Genomic DNA, 12,035 nt, shown 5'->3' with positions numbered 1-12,035 from the left:
GACTTATTAAAAAAAAAACATTGAATGATGAATACTTTTTTTGACCGCTGTACATACTTCAAACATCCACAGCACAGGTACATTGTCGTAGCGAATACGTGGGAATATAGATGGCGTCCCCATGATGGGGCACTAAAATGCACACAATGGCTCCTTTTCCTTTAATAACAATTGCCTCAACTGCTACAGAACAAAGAGAATCGCTTATAAATTACCATGATCGTGCATGCTGCATAATGCAGTAAAGTCATAATTTGTGCTAAACAGAGACACGAACAGAGATACGCGTACTTAACATTTTGGTGGTGGACGCTGAAAAACAATGTGGATTTTTGCCGCACTATAACGTGGGAATTACGAATTTTTGTATGGCAGCAGGGCTCAGTTGTTTATTCCTGCTGCTGCTTGGTTTTGTGGCAGTGCTGTGGTCGCCCCTTTTTATACCCTCCACCATAGGATGGGGGGTATACTAATTTCGTCATTCTGTTTGTAACTTCTCGAAATATTCGTCTGAGACCCCATTAAGTATATATATTCTTAATCGTCGCGACATTTTATGTCGATCTAGCCATGTCCGTCCGTCAGTCCGTCCGTCCGTCAGTCCGTCCGTCCGTCCGTCCGTCTGTCTGTCGAAAGCACGCTAACTTCCGAAGGAGTAAAGCTAGCCGCCTGAAATTTTGCACAAATACTTATTATTAGTGTAGGTCGGTTGGTATTGTAAATGGGCCATATCGGTCCATGTTTTGATATAGCTGCCATATAAACCGATCTTGGGTCTTGACTTCTTGAGCCTCTAGAGTGCGCAATTCTTATCCGATTTGACTAATTTTTTGCACATGTTTTTGTATTAGTTCCAACAACTGTGCAAAGTATGGTCCTAATCGGTCCTTAACCTGATATAGCTGCCATGTAAACCGATCGTGGGTCTTGACTTCTTGAGCCTCTAGAGAGCGCAATTCTTATCCGATTGAAATGAAATTTTGCACCACGTGTTTTGTTATGATATCCAACAACTGTGGCAAGTATGGTCCTAATCAGTCCATAACCTGATATGGCTGCCATATAAACCGATCGTGGGTCTTGACTTCTTGAGCCTCTAGAGGGCGCAATTCTCGTCCGATTTGACTGAATTTTTGCACATAGTGTTTTGATATTACTTCCAACAACTGCGCTAAGTATGGTTCAAATCGGTCCATGTTTTGATATAGCTGCTATTAAGCCGATCTTGGGTCTTGACTTCTTGAGCCTCTAGAGAGCGCAATTCTTATCCGATTGGAATGAAATTTTGCACGACGTGTTTTGTTATGATATCCAATAACTGTGCCAAGTATGGTCCTAATCAGTCCATAACCTGATATAGCTGCCATATAAACCGATCTTGGGTCTTGACTTCTTGAGCCTCTAGAGTGCGCAATTCTTATCCGATTGGAATGAAATTTTGCACGACGTGTTTTGTTATGATATCCAATAACTGTGGCAAGTATGGTCCTAATCAGTCCATAACCTGATATAGCTCCCTTATAAACCGTTCTTGGGTCTTGACTTCTTGAGCCTCTAGAGTGCGCAATTCTCTTCCGATTTGACTGAAATTTTTCACATAGTGTTTTGATATTACTTCCAACAACTGTGCTAAGTATGGTCCTAATCGGTCTATAACCTGATATAGCTGCCATATAAACCGATCGTGGGTCTTGACTTCTTGAGCCTCTAGAGTGTGCAATTCTTATCCGATTTGAATGAATTTTGGCACGACCTGTTTTTTTATGATATCTAACAGCTGTGGCAAGTATGGTTCTAATCGGTCCATAACCTGATATAGCTGTCATATAAACCGATCTTGGGTCTTGACTTCTTGAGCCTTTAGAGGGCTCAATTCTCGTCCGCTTTGACTGAAATTTCGCACATACTGTTTTGATGTCACTTCCAACAACTGTGCAAAGTATGGTCCTAATCAGTCCATAACCTGATATAGCTCCCTTATAAACCGATCTTGGGTCTTGACTTCTTGAGCCTCTAGAGTGCGCAATTCTCTTCCGATTTGACTGAAATTTTTCACATAGTGTTTTGATATTACTTCCAACAACTGTGCTAAGTATGGTCCTAATCGGTCTATAACCTGATATAGCTGCCATATAAACCGATCGTGGGTCTTGACTTCTTGAGCCTCTGGAGTGCGCAATTCTCTTCCGATTTGACTGAAATTTTGCACATAGTGTTTTGATATTACTTCCAACAACTGCGCTATGTATGGTTTAAATCGGTCTATGTTTTGATATAGCTCCCATATAAACCGATCTTGGGTCTTGACTTCTTGAGCCTCTAGAGGGCGCAATTCTTGTCCGATTTGGCTGAAATTTTGCACATAGTGTTTTGATATCACTTTCAACAACTGTGCAAATTATGGACCTAATCGGTCTATAACCTGATATAGCTGCCATATAAACCTATCTTGGGTATTGACTTCTTGAGCCTCTAGAGAGTGCAATTCTCATAGGATTTAGCACAAATTTTGTACAACGGCTCCTCCCATGGCCTTCAACATACGTGTGTAATATGGTCAGAATCGATCTAAAGCTTGATACAGCTCCCATATAAACCGATCTCCCGATTTCGCTTCTTGAGCCCCGAATCGGATTATAACTTGATATAGCTGCTCCTCCGTTCTTATTCATTACACTTTTTTTTGCCTAAAAACAGATACAGCGCAAAGAACTCGACAGACCATGGTGGAGGGTATATAAGAGTCGGCCCGGCCGAACTTTGCACGCTCTTACTTGTTATGAATGTTTCGCTGTGTGCTTTTTCTTCATACATTTATCGAAAGAGAACCTTGCCAATAGCTTTGCTAATTTCTTTTGTTTTAAGTACCCCTTTTTTTGCACATTTATAAGGTGCAGAAGTTGTGTTTATAAGGAGGGCGATATGGTTATTATGGTGCAGATGTTTTTCACGTACTGCTAGCAATTACAAAGGTAAGGAAAGCCACTGCAGCGCAGAGGTTAGCATGTGCACCTATGACGCTGGAAGCCTAGGTTCGTATCCTGTCGAGAAAATCATGAAAAAAGAATAGCAGCCAAGGGTATCCTCTCCTAATGCTGGCGAGGATACCCGAGTTTGCAGTTCAAACTCGCCTATTAAAAGGAGGCCCCTTATCATTGAATAGCGAACGACACACAATAGTATTGGATATGAAAAACCTGCCGTTTGAAAACAGATAGAGATAACTTATTGAAATTTTGAATAGAGCTGAGGTGTTAACGAGATTATGTATAACATTCCAAGACCTGGTTGTCCGGGGGCCTCATTCCTTTAAAGTTGGTCACCTCTGCCTTTCGAAATATTGTTCGGACTGCAAAATGTTCATGTCGGCTTGATTGTTGCGTCGTTGTTCCATCCTAAAGTACAATGCCTAAATGCCATACTTCCCCTAATTGCCGGACCACCTACCTTTTTGTTCCATCTATTTCTTGGTGTTCGTAAGCTTCCTTTTGCATTCAGCCAAGCTGCTGCTGTGTCATTGTGTCATTTAATTGTTTTTCATGCAATCCATCCATCTATGCAGCCATCCTTTTGTCTTCATTCTTGATATCATTATACTGCGCTGGGAATAACCGGCAAAATGACGATATACTCTCTACATGCCGGACACAGCAATGACTGTAGGGTTCCTCCCCATCTTTTTTGCACTCACGTTTTTTTTTTTATAATTTTTGCATGTAATTTTATGTCATTGAATTATAAGCGTAATTCTTTACCTTGCATTGTTTGTTTGTCAGTTGGTTCATAACTTATTTGCTGCAGAATCATACATTACCGGTATGCCGTCCTCAGTGTTGTTTAAAACAACAACAACAACAAGATATCATTTTGTTTCACCAACCATATCTATTATCTCTTGAAGTACTGCTGCTCGAATTTTGTTAGCAAGTGTATGATGTACACTTTTTCAAAATTTCATGCGGAAGTGCAAAAAAAGCCCTTACACCATTTCCAATCAAGTAATTAGAAGCGATCTGAAAAATGATATTAGGTTGCCCAAAAAGTAATTGCGGATTTTTTAAAAGAAAGTAAATGCATTTTTAATAAAACTTAGAATGAACTTTAATCAAATATACTTTTTTTTACACTTTTTTTCTAAAACAAGCTAAAAGTAACAGCTGATAACTGACAGAAGAAAGAATGCAATTACAGAGTCACAAGCTGTGAAAAAATTTGTCAACGCCGACTATATGAAAAATTCGCAATTACTTTTTGGGCAACCCAATATAAAGACTTTTATTGTACCAACCAACACACGTAGGGATGGAAACAAAAAAAAGATGTTAGCGAGATCGTGTGAAAAATTTCAAGTCTCAGGTTATCAGGGCACCTTTTGGAAGGCACCTAAAATTAGTCACCTTAATATTTAGAAAATTTGGTGGGACTATAAAGTCCCTCAAAAATCCGTACAAATAAATCCCCCATAGAATGGGGATCTGCTTATTCCGTCATTCCGTCTCTAGCATTTCGAAATATTGTTCTGAGACCCAACAAAGTATCGCCTTAACATTCTATATCGATTTAGCCATGTCCGTCCGTTCATCTGTCTGTAGAAAGAAAGCAAACTTTCGAAGGATTCGCTTGAAATTTTGCACAAATACTCGAACTTCTTGTTAACGTAGGTCGGTTATGATTGTAAATGGGCCATATAGGTTAGGTTAGGTTTAAGTGGCAGTCTGCCATCAGACTCACTTAGACATTTTCTTCCATTGTCATACCACAGGAACAGAAGAAGGAAGATGCTTTCTAGTTCCTACCGTTGAACCGTCCAAATCGCTTTAACTTGCGAATGTTCACATTCGCTAAATCAGACAGGTTCTCAAAGAAATGAAAACCTAAAGTGGAACTCTTTCTGACTTATAGGGCGGGACACACACACAGAAGGTGTTCTATAGTCTCTTCTTCTTCGATGACTTCACAGCTTCTGCAAAAGTCGTTGCTGGCAATCTTCAGTCTGTCAGCATCTTTTCCTGTTAGACAGTGACCTAGCATGACGGACAAAATAACTGAGACATTTGTTCTGGCCAATAGCAACAAATAATAGACCTCTTCGAGTCTGAATTAGGTCACATAGTTTTGGTATGGTCTCAGCGCCCTCTTTGTGACCATCCATCATTCGTTGTCCTTCGGGATTGGTCCTTACAACTAAGTTTACATGTCGCTAGAGGCATGCCCACAGATTCCAGTATCCCTAGAATGTGTAGGTTATTTCCTAGTCTCGCATGCTCATCCGCTTTACAATTCCCTGGGGATATCTCTGTGGCCCGGCACCGAGAACAGGTGAATTTTGAACTGTTCAGCTATCACGTTTAGAGATCTGCTACAATCGAGGGCGGTTTTTGTGTTCAGAAATACCTTCTCCAGGCCTTTAATGGCTGCCTGGCTGTCTGAGAAGATATTTATGTCAATCATCGTAATGACATTATATCTTAGCCATTCCACCACTTCCTTAATTGCAAGGATCTCTGCTTGGTACACACTGCAGTAGTCGGGTAACCTTTTCGATATGACCAGTTCTAGATCTTTATAAATCGATATTGTATCTTGACTTCTTGAGCCTCTATAGGGCACAATTCTTATTCAATTTTGGTGGAAATTTGTGTCAAATATGGTCAAAATTGGTTCATAACCTGATATACTTACCATATAGACCGATCTTTCGATTTCACTTCCTGGGCCTCTAGAAGGCGCAATTACCACCCGATTTATTTGAAATTATGCACGTAAGTTCTGCCATGACTTCCATGGCAATGCCAAGTATGGTAGAAATATTTTCATAACCTTCTTCTTCTATTACATAAAAATTAAGTTGTTGCGCTTTGTTTGTCTGTTTCGTATAGTCTCAAAAACGGCTTAACCGATTTGCCTGAAATGTTCACAGATGGTAGAGTTTGAGTCCCGGTGAAAAGGGGACGGACCCTCCCCCTTACCACCATTTTCAAAAACGCCAGATCCCGGAGATGGGTGCATCGATTCAAGTGAAATTGTTTAAGCCACCTTATGGTACCCAAAAAACACGAAATTGGTTTAACGTTTTGGGGTCGAATTTGCCTGGGGGGACGCCCCATCCCAAAACCCACCCGAACGGACAAGATTACCGATGGGGACAATATGGGTATCAAATGAAAGGTATTTAAGAGTAGAGCAAGAACTTGGCATAAAAATGTCACACTAAGTGTCGAGGGATCCCCCACCCCAAAAACACCACCCTACAGGACACTTTTACCTCTTTGGGCAATATGGGTATCAAATGAAGGTATTTAAATGCAGAGAACAAATCTGACATAAAAATTTATTCTTTGATGTCTGAGGGGCCTTCCCACGCCACAAAAACTCCCACAGGATATATATGCCGATTGAGACAATATGGGACTCAAATGAAAAGTATTTTGGAGTTAAATACGAATATGGTATTAAAAATTGAGTCAGAGTACCTAGGAGGCCGCCGCAGGCCCAAAACCTCCCCGAACCTATCGCCCAAAATCAAAAGTGGACTGATCGGCACAATATGGGACTCAAATGATAGGTATTGGGAAGTAGAGTATAAATATGATATTTATAATTGGGTCCAAATACCCAGTGAGCCGTCCCACGTCCAAAACCACCCCAAAAGCACAGATAAAAAGTTTTCCGATTGGGACAATATGGAACTCAAACGAAGGGTTTTGTGGAATTAAAATGCAAATTTTGCCCATGAACATTCCACTAAGGAACAGGGGCAAACTTCTCAGATATCAATAAGTGCAGTCCGATTCAAGTATAAGCTCAATGATAAGGGACCTCTTTTTTATAGCCGAGTCCGAACGGCGTGTCGCATTGCGACATCTCTCTGGAGAGATGTTTTACATGGCATAGTACCTCAAAAATGTTGCCAGCATTAGGAGGGGAAAACCACCGCTGAAAAAGTTTTCTGATGGTCTCGCCAGGATTCGAACCCAGGCGTTCAGAGTCATAGGCAGACATGATAACATTTGCTCTACGGTGGCCCCGGAAGTAGAATACGAATATGGTGTCAAAAATTGGAGCCAAGTACCTAGGGCGTTGCCCCAAGAGTACAGCCCAAAATAAAAAGTGGGCCGTTCGGGACAATATAGGACCCGAATGAAAGTATTCGAGATTAGAGTATTAATATGATATTAAAAACTGGATTCAAGTACCTAGGCAGCCGTCCCAAATCTAAAACCGCCCAAAATCAATGTGCACCGATCGGGACAATATGGGACTGCAATGAAAGGTATTCGACAGTAAAGTACGAATATGATTATCGCGTATTGGGTGTAATTCCAAGGGGGCCGCCCCACAACCAAAACCGTCCCCAGTGGGCATATTAGACCATCATGACAATATGGGACTCAAACAAAAGGTTTTCGGGAGCATATTACGAAGGCCACCGTAGCGCAGAGGTTAGCATGTCCGCCTAAGACGCTGAACGCCTGGGTTCGAATCTTGGCGAGACCATAAGACAAATTTTTAGCGGTGGTTTTCCCCCCCTAATGCTGGCAACATTTGTGAGGTACTATGCCATGTAAAACTTCTCTCCAAAGAAGTGTCGCACTGCGTCATGCCGAACGGACTCGGCTATAAAAAGGAGACCCCTTGTCATTGAGCTTGAACTTGAATCGGACTGCACTCATTGATGTCTGAGAAGTTTGTCCCTGTTCCATAGTGGAATGTTCATGGCAAAATTAGCTATTTGCAATATTACGAAGATGGTATAAAAAATTAGGTTCAAGTGATAGGAGGTTGCCTCAAAACACCTCCCAAAATGTGAATATTTGTCCATCATGGCTATATGGAGTTCAATAAAAGGAATCTGGTAGAGTACGAATCTGATATCCAAATATGGGACCAAGTATCTGGGGGTCCACCCCTTCCCCGAAACACCTACCAAACAGGAGTTATATACTGACCATGGCAATATGTGGCTCTAAAATATAAAATATATGAGTGAAAATGCGAATCTGATATCCAAATGTGGGACCAAGTGTTTGGGGGGGCAGCCCCTCGCCAAAAACATCACCAAGAGGACAAATTTACGACCATAGCAATATGGGGCTCAAATGAAAGTTATTTGGGAGTAAAGCACGAATCTGATATCAATATTCGGGAAAAAGTGTCTATGGGGCCACCCCACCCCCTATAACACTACCCAAATAGGAGGTATTTACTGACCATTGCAGTATAGGGCACAAATAAGAGGTATTTTAGAGTAAAACATTAATCAAGACCAAGTCACTGAGTGGTCGCCCCATCCCCCAAAACACTTTCAAGCTGGTCATGTTTGGCGACAATGAAAATATGGGGCTCAAATGATAGGTATTTGGGAGTAGACCATTAATCTGATATCAACATTTAGGACCAACTGTCTAGGGGATATCCCACCCCCATAAAAACCCCCAAAGAGGTCGTATTTGCTCGCCATGACAATTTGGGTCTTAAAGAGAGTGGAACTCGATATTGATAGTTTTTGGGGCCTATACCCCAAACCGAACATATTTGGTAGGTATTTGAGATAAGGATACGAATTTGATATGCAATTTTGAAACCAATGGCAATATGGGGTTCAAATTAATGATTTTTGAGAGTAGAGCACGATGCTGCTATATTATCAGGGCCAATTGTTTGGGGGGACCACCCCACCCCCCAAAACATCCCTATATCGGGCATATTTACCGACCATGTCAATGCCGGGCTCAAATGAAAGGTATTGGGAAGTACAGTACGAAATTGATATCCACTTTCGAAACCAATAGTCTGGGCTCGACCACTTCCCCAAAACACCCCACAAACAGCAATTATTTACTGACCATCGCCATATGGAGCTCAAATAAAAGTATTTGGTAGTAAAAGGCAAATCTGATATCCAAATGTAGAACCAAAACACCCCCCCAAAGAGTAAAAAATTTACCGACCATGGCAATATTTGACTCAAATTAAAGTATTTGAGATTAGAAACGAATTTGATAACCAATTTTGGGGCTTAGTGTCTCATAAACTCCCCTTAAACCAATAGCAGTATGGGGTATGAATAAATGGTACTTGAGAGAAGAGCACGATGATGATATTTTTTCAGGGCCAAGTATCTGGGGGATCACGTCTCCTCCGAAAGCACCCCTAATTCAGACATCATTCGGGACCAACTGTTTAGGGGATTCGGATAAAGGCACTCTCTTTTTGAGCCTCCAGAGGGCCCAAATTACTATCTGATTTGGCTGAAATGTGGTATTTTGTGTGACTTCTGACAGCCATGACAAGTACGGTCCATATCGGTCAATAACTTGATAGAGCTCTAATATATTTGAAAAAGTCATTCAAAAAACCTATCCCATGCGATCGATGGTGGAGGGTATATAATATTCGGCCGCACTTTTACTTGTTTTTATTGTATAAAATAGAAGTTCTCTTTAGACCAGTGGTGGACAAATATACACAAACAAATGCACATTATTGTCTACGTGCACAAAAACATAAGGCCTTCCATTAAGTGGTTCTTTTCAAGGTCGAAAGTGCCGGAACGAAATTTGGAAAAAATTACTTCTCCATGGAATGTCCGGAAACTTTAGCTGTGACGTCCGCTCCTAATTTAGTTTGGTGTCTTGTATGATTGAGGATGATTTTAGGGGAAATGGTTGTTGTTGCTGTAGCCACATTTTCATGTGGAAGTGGTGATGCTCGTCAAGCTCTTGTGTGATCAAGCTCGTCCCAGTCAAAAGACCGATCGCCGCGGGAACAATATGGCCATTTAGAGGCGCGAATAACCCTCCTTGTCATATCAAGCATCATAGGCACTCAGTATTTGTGCATGAGCCGGTGCTGCCGGGCCTCTCACTGAGACTCTCCGCTCGATACCGCTGAATGTCCGCGACTGCCGTTGCAACTACTCCGTATTGAGCATTCCACCATCCGCAGCCTTTGACTTCTTGTGACAGCAATGAACACCACACATACCGGACCTCAATGTTCCAGCCTGCGTGCTGCTCACAGCTATTCCGTGCCGGGAAATGGTGTAACCTTATTGCGAGTATCTTTGACTTCTATGCTTGTCATAAAAGCCGAATGAGAGTTATTTTACCATTTAGCTGTAGCAAATAGTTGACATGAAATGTTTAATGAATGAGTTGATGTCACGCTGCTTTATAGCCACATACGAGTACACGTTGTCTTCACAGAAGTCTTTAGTGCTCTAATATACGGTGTGATCTACTTAGTCATCGCGCTCTTATGCAAAGTGCAAAGAAAGGTGTTAATTGCAATTGAACTCCTTTCCCTTAAGGACTTGCAGCATGTAACGTAAGACCCATAACTAAGAAAATAGTTAACATATAAGTCTAAGTTTAAACTGTACGAACGTTACGAGATTATGATTAACATTAATATTGGATAAAGATTTGAGGTTCTGAAAAAAGTCTATTCCACAGACAGGCTCATATGGCAGATGTATGTAAATATTGATGGAATTTAAATTTTTTACCGACGAACGACATGCATAAAAAGTATGTGAAAGTCTCAATTCTTCGCCGAATAATTAAACTCTAGGTTTTTGGAAATGGCCAATACGGGATAACCCGGCCGATACGGGATAACTATGAGCACCACACAGGCTGTAACTTTGAGCTCCGACTTGTGTAGTATCCATTGTCCACAGGTTGCGAATGGTGGAAACCTCCATTTTTATGCGGAGTAGCTCCAAATGCGGCCGTGGGCAGTCAGCGATTTTCGAGAGGAGAGTCTCAGTGAGGAGTCAGGTGGCATTGGCTCTTAATTAAATACTGAGTGCCAATGATACTCGAGATGACAAGGCGAGTTATTGACGCCTTCAAATAACCAATGGCCAACATCAGCGTCTGTTTCCAGGTTAGGGGCGGCTGGAGGCGAGCATCGGAGCACCGAGCATCTTGGAGCAAACGGCTCGCCACAACGAGGTATACATGTGCAATCCCACAAAACCCATGCGGTTGGGGCGCTGGGCCAGTAACCCGCCTCCGAAGAACTATGAGAACTTCTATGAGAAACAAAGGAATAGTAAAAACGGACACCCCCCCCCCCCCCCCCACGTAGATGACCCACGCAAACGATAAAAGGACCATGATTTGCGGATCTGCAAATGGAATGTCCGCACTATTTATAGAGAAGCTGCAGTATACGCGCTGGCGGATGTATTACAGAAGTACAAGGCAGATATTACCGATGGACTGGGAAAGGCGTCACTCAACACCAAACGGTGACGAACTTACTTTAGCTGCCATAACACGAGGCATTAATTTGGCTGTGGATTTGTGGTTAGTCGGAGACTGAAACACCTTGTCTCCAGCTTTACTCCGGTGGATGAGAGGCTAGCCACAATCCGCATAAAAGCCAAATTCTTCAACATCAGCCTTATTTGTGCCCATGCCCCGACGGAAGACAAAGACGAGCAGACCAAGGATATTTTCTACGAGGGCCCAGCGAGAGAAAATATGACCGCTGCCCCGCCCATGATGTTAAACTCGTTCTGGGAGATTTTAATGCGAAGATAGGGAAGGAAAACATTTTTGGTCCAACAATCGGAAAGTTAAGCCTCCACGAGGTAATGTCCAGTAATAGGATGAGGCTGATCAATTTCGCCCCGGCAAAAAACATGGTAGTTAGTAGCACCAGATTTCAACATAAAAATATTCACAAAGCCACATGGCTGTCACCCGTTCAAAAAACGAGAAACCAAATCGATCACTTTGTGATGGATGGAAGGCATTCATCCAGCTTGATGTACAATCCATCACAGGAGGGAATATAGATTCGAATCATTACCTTGTTGCAGCAAAGGTTCGCATCCGTTTGAACATGGCGAGGAAAATACGATCTGACACTGCACGGAAGCTGGACATTGAAAAGCTGCAAACACAACAGATGGCAGCGGAATATTCCACTCGACTGACCCAACTGCTTGATGAACGCACTCCTTGTTCCGATGATATAATGGCGCAGTGACAAACAGTTGCCCACTCCATGGAAAATGC

The sequence above is a fragment of the Stomoxys calcitrans genome, chromosome 3, assembly GCF_963082655.1.
Source record: "Stomoxys calcitrans chromosome 3, idStoCalc2.1, whole genome shotgun sequence".
Taxonomy (NCBI): Eukaryota; Metazoa; Arthropoda; class Insecta; order Diptera; family Muscidae; genus Stomoxys; species Stomoxys calcitrans.
The sequence above is the reverse complement of the archived record's forward strand: the minus strand, read 5'-3'. Positions refer to the sequence as shown.